This window comes from Limulus polyphemus, unplaced genomic scaffold (assembly GCF_000517525.1).
Source record: "Limulus polyphemus unplaced genomic scaffold, Limulus_polyphemus-2.1.2 Scaffold412, whole genome shotgun sequence".
NCBI lineage: Eukaryota > Metazoa > Arthropoda > Merostomata > Xiphosura > Limulidae > Limulus > Limulus polyphemus.
Genome location: NW_013666022.1, coordinates 52,916 through 58,990, shown reverse-complemented (window position 1 = coordinate 58,990; position 6,075 = coordinate 52,916).

Here is a 6,075-nt window from a genome sequence, read left to right as displayed (position 1 = left end):
TCCTTCTAGTCTTACTCTGCTAAATTAGAGATGGCTAGCGCAGATAGCCCTCGGGTAGCTTTGCGAAATTCAAAAACAAACAAACAATCTTTTGATTTAGGGCTAAACGAACACTTTTAAATTATACAGTGAAATAGTACATAAACATTTAGAGAATAGTAAGATGTTTTTAAGAAAGTTTACAGTATTTTACTAAACAGAGTAAATAATTTACTAATTACGTGCCATCAAAAGGATCGTATTAAATAAACTATAAATAAAAATATTGATTTTGTAACTTGCTTGAAAGTTACACCGAATATATTAACATCATATCATATGCCGTCGGAAATTTAATAAGTATTGTGTGATTTTAACAAAAGTTTGTGTTTTCATTGTGAGTTTTGAAGTTGCGGCTATTGTGTTGTTATGGTAAGTGTTGTTTAAATTCTCTTATAATATATGTGTATGAGAAGTGTTGTTTTTTAAGATGAGTGTTGGAGTTGTTATAGCAACTGTTATGTTGTTTTAGTAGGTGTTATTATAAGTATTAGATCAGTAAGCGACATGTTGGTGTTATCGTTTCTGATGTAAGTCTATTTTCACTTTATACATTTTGTTACAATACCATGTAAGAACCCATTATCCAGTAATGCTTAAATATAAAGTTTACCTTTTTCTAAGTATCTAACGTGAAATGTTAGTACTTGTAGTTTACCCTAAACTTTAGCATGCCCAACAAATTGCTGTTTTATTCTTCACAAATCTAACCCCACTTTAAAAAGTAAATTAATCACACAATCTACTGTCAGACTAAACCATAATGTTTTATTATCCCAAGAAATGGATCGACCCAACGAACAGTTTTGTTTATCATCACGTAACTAACACCATGTTTACTCGCTTATGATTTACCACCAAGTATCTAACACCATGTTTACTTGGCTCATGATTTACCACCACGTATCTAACACCATGTTTACTTGGCTCATGATTTACCACCATGTATCTAACACCAGCTTTACTTGTTTTTAAGACTCATAACGTAGGTAAATTAATATATAGGATAATACGTGGACTTTTTCTCTACGTTAAAACACTTTTTTTTATTTGTGAACTTTCAGCCCTCTTACTGGAGCCTTCATCAAGCAACAATGTACTAAGCCTAAATAAATTCGTTTATCTAATTTCTGTAGTGAATATTATATAGTGCATGGTGTATAGAAGATATTTTAATACTATAAGTAAACGAACTTATAACACCAAATTGTTGTTTTTATTTTAAATCTTTATATTGTCAGTTACGTTTTGTATTTCAGTGGAACGCTTCCGAAGAAGCTGTAAAGTGAAACGTCGAATGTCTAATTAAATAAAAACAAAAATTTGGTGTTATAAGGTAGTTTATTTCTAGTATCAAAATTCGTTTACCTGCTTTGAAACAGGTATCTAGGCAACAACCATAACAATAACTGACATCTGGTATTAAAGTTATTAATCATATAGAAGTTATGATGAATATTGAAGGTAAATCTAATAAACATGATATAACAAACATAAGGAAAATACAATTATAGGTTATACATTGAAATGAAAATAAATAAATTTTTCATAGTTCAAATAATACACTATAGAATTAAAGGTTTCATTTTACATCGAAACCACGATGTTTTACGTTTTTGATAAGTGATTTCCATGCAGTGTTGAGTAGTTGTTGGCCGTTGTTGTGATTAATACTCACTGGTGGTCCACTGTCTTGCGCTTGGATGACAATAACTTCTTTGATTTTTTGGTGTTTTCTTCCCTGTCTATTATTTTTGCATTTTTAAGCCTATTTCCTGAACGTGAAAAACTATAGCTGATGTGTTTATAGCACAATTCTTAATATCTTTTTGGTGTCCTTTGAGTCTTACCTGTAACGGGCGTTGTGTTTCCCTAATGTATTGTTTGTTACACTCACACCTAGTGTTCTTTGTGAGAGGACTGGGATTTTACCTTCGTAAGACTGTCACACAGTGTAGGAGGACTTAAGAAAACCACAGTGATGTTAAGTTTATTCATTATCCTACGAAGGATAGGGATTTTTTTTTCTCTTTTCGTTGTGACCGTCAGATTGTGGTTCACTACTAATTGAGGTAGGTAAGCCATAACGGTTGTCCAAAGAAAACGATCCACCATGTGTTATATCGCCAAAATAAATCGCAGTTCGCATTTTGGAGACGTGTATGCGTTATAAGAGTGATGGTTAAAACCCACTATTCTATTAGTGTACCCCATGAGTTGGCGATAGGTGGTATTGACTAATTGCCTTCCCTCTAGTCTACCAATTTAAAATTGGGACGGCTAGTGCAGATAGCTCTCGAGTAGCTTTGAGCAAAATTCAACATGTTACTCATGCTTTGCCACAATGTAATTAACAACATATGTACTTTGTTCATGAGTTGCAACCATGCAACTAACACCCAAATATTGAACTGTGTTAGATACTTGTACAGAAACATTAAAAATATCAGTATTGAGCAAAGTAAATATTTTCTTTTGTTTGGACCAAATAAAACAGCACTAGATTTATATGTACTGAGTGTAAGCTGTCAGTGTCTGTACGATACATAAAAGCGATTGACTGCTGTTTGCAGAACCTGATTTAAGATGACCATGGCCGAGCAGATAGCCATTGTGGCAGTATCATCAGCGTAATGAACAGGATATGAAGGCTATGACATATCTGAAACATAGAGGATATTGAACAGGATGTGGAGACTGTGACATATCTGAAACATACGAGATATTGAGGAGAGATGAGAGAAATGAATCCTGTGAAACACTTGCAATGAGGGCAATGGGTCTTGAGACGGTGTTTTCTATAGAAATAGCTGCCTGACGATCCATAGGGAATGAAGTAATGACTCCAACGTAAGTAAGAGTTGTAGATATAGAACGCAGCTTGAAGATCAGTCGATGCCAAACCGGATCAAAAGCGCTTTCAAACTCAAAGATTATCGTATAATATGGTTGGCTTGTATTAAAATGATTACTAATGACGTCTGAGAAGCGTAGAAGTGGATCTTGCGTAGAAAATAGGGGTCTAGCTTCAGCCTGTGTATTTGCCAATATGTTATGACCTGTGAGAACTTGGTGTAGACGCTTAACAAGTATACACACAAAGATTTACGAGTATACGTGCGAGACTGATTGTACGTTATGAGCTTATATTTGAACGAAGCTTATTAGGCTTCAAGAAAAGTAGGATTACCGAGAATTTTCAAGATTGGAGATAAAATCCAGTGCGAAGAAAACTACAAATAGTGTTGCCAGAAGCAGAAATAATTTCCTTGGAACTTGACGAAGATGTGTACGGACAATTTCGTTCATATCCTATACAATATTACGCTTATTCTATAAAGCCATATAGATGTCAGTTATAATGGTTAGAGAATGCATGTACGTTTTTCCTCTGAGGTGTGGTTAAGATTGTAGGTAAGCTCAGGTAAGAATTTCCCTCTGAGGTGTGGTTAAGATTGTAGGTAAGCTCAGGTAAGAAGATATTGGATAATCTGGAAATACAGTATGAAGTATCGAAGTTCAGCGGTTGTTGTTGTTGAGTTTGAAAGTTTGTTTCCTGAAAGGTTGCAAAGAGATTGGTTTTGTTAAAGGACGTTGTTGGAACAGAGTCTCTATCCACGATTGGATAAATGGGAGAGTGCAATTTGCCAATCTGTAACTGATGCCAGTATTGTGAGGAACTAAAAGAATTCTGAAGTTGATTACAAATCTATCGCTACTTTAGTCTCTTAAGTGTCTGAATATAATCACGGGCTGTTTGTTGAATACTCCAGTAATGCTGTAGAATGACTGGGTCTCTGGAACGGCAATGTTTACGAAATACAAAAATGGAAGGGTGAAGTTATGACACCGCTTGATGGGCGTAATGGAAGTTTGTGTGGATTATAACAAATGTTTGTAAAAGCCGGAATCTGGCTAAAGTTATTGTTGCAATTGCAGTTTTTGAGCAAAAGAGTTAATAAGATCATGAAGGGGGAGATATACAACCATATCCTGAAGGACATACTTGATATAGGTCCGGTAAGACGGTCAATCTGTATCAAAGTATCTCTTGTAGCTAGCTGAACTACAGTTGAAAGATTGTTACTATCAACTGTAGAAGGAATGTTTAATGTTTGTGGTGAACTAAATTTGCCGAAACCACAACAACGTCAGGAGTTGTATTGGGTTCAAACGATCATAGGACGAAGGGAACAAAAAAATATCCAGCAGTATTGTCCTATATGAATTGAAATCGGCGTAATTCAAAAGATCTTCTATGATAATTATTACCAATATAGCTTCTGAAATTATGGTCCATGGAGACGAACAAGTCATGTGGCAAAGGATCTCCAGTTCGAACATAGGTAGTAGCGCGTGTAATGACACGAGATGCAAACGTGTACAGTAAGTAAGTGGTGTTCGGGGTAGTTTTCCAGCTGAAGTCTATTTATTTGAACTGGAAAAATAGTCCTACTACATTCTGTATTAAAAAGTTTTTAAACTGCTTAACTAGCAAAATTGAACTCAATGATGCAACTGAAAGTAGTCCAAGCGCTAATATATCTCTAAGGTTAAACACGTTCTTCGAAAATACACGTCTAGTGTTGTTTTTGGGATTATTTGTAAAGATTTTTAAACCTAAACGATTGTGAGTTTCTACAACAAATCTCAATAATGCTCAGTAAAATACATTGTTTGTTTGTTTGTTTTCAATTAAGCACAAAACTACACAATGGGCTATCTGTGCTCTGCCCACCACAGGTATCGAAACCCGGATTCTAGCGTTGTAAGTCCGCAGACTTACCGCTGTGCCACTCGGGGTAGCAAAATACATACATATGTGACATTAAATATAAAATTGTTGAGTGTGTTTTTAATCGTCGACACGAACCGAATCTCATGAACCACAGCTGCAACTATGGACAAATTCTGTTCTGTGTTAGCTGGATTTGTAATGTTACGTTTAGCTGTTTTAATTGTTGTATATATTTTTTCACCAACAACTAACTTTACTCAGAAAAGTCCGCATGATTCAGTAAGTAATACTGCTTATGGAAATCTGTGTCCACGATTACGCGATCAATTTATTGCTTTTATAAGCGTACAATACAAAATAAGTATCTGCTTTACTAATTCCTTCATACTTACAGAACGAAATAAATAGAATTTCACACTTAAGCATAGCAGATATTTATCTATTTTGTACTGTACGCATGAAGGAATTTCAAACGTTATCCATTACCGATACTTAACTTGCATATAATACGAAATAAAAAATATGCTATGCTAAGGTGTGAAATATCAATTCAAGTAATCAGGTCTCTTCACCCCTTTTCTCAAATCGTATAGTTGCGATTACCAACAAAATCATTTGAAAATGAATTCATCTACCGAAGGATTTGCCAATAAAATCGTCTAAACGTAATCTGATTTTGTATTTTTTATACAGATATGTTTATAGTAACATAAACATTTATATTCTATACAAAAATTGCATTAATAAAATTAATTATTTACAAAAATACGTTTTAATGAAAGTGAGAACTTGCGAAAGTAACGAGCTAAAGCACCAACCCCTCCATAACAAACTAGTTTCCATCTCACTTGGACCGGGAGTGGCCATATGACACAACAAATTAGTTTCCATCTCACTTGGACCTAGAGTGGCCATCCACAACAAACTAGTTTCCATCTCACTTGGACCAGGAGTGGCCATCCATAACAAACTAGTTTCCATCTCACTTGGACCTAGAGTGGCCATATGACACAACAAACTAGTTTTCATCTCACTTGGACCTAGAGTGGCCATCCACAACAAACTAGTTTCCATCTCATTCGGACCAGGAGTGGCCATATGATACAACAAATTAGTTTCCATCTCACTTGGACCTAGAGTGGCCATCCACAACAAACTAGTTTCCATCTCACTTGGACCGGGAGTGGCCATATGATACAACAAACTAGTTTCCATCTCACTTGGACCAGGAGTGGCCATATGATACAACAAACTAGTTTCCATCTCACTTGGACCAGGAGTGGCCATATGATACAACA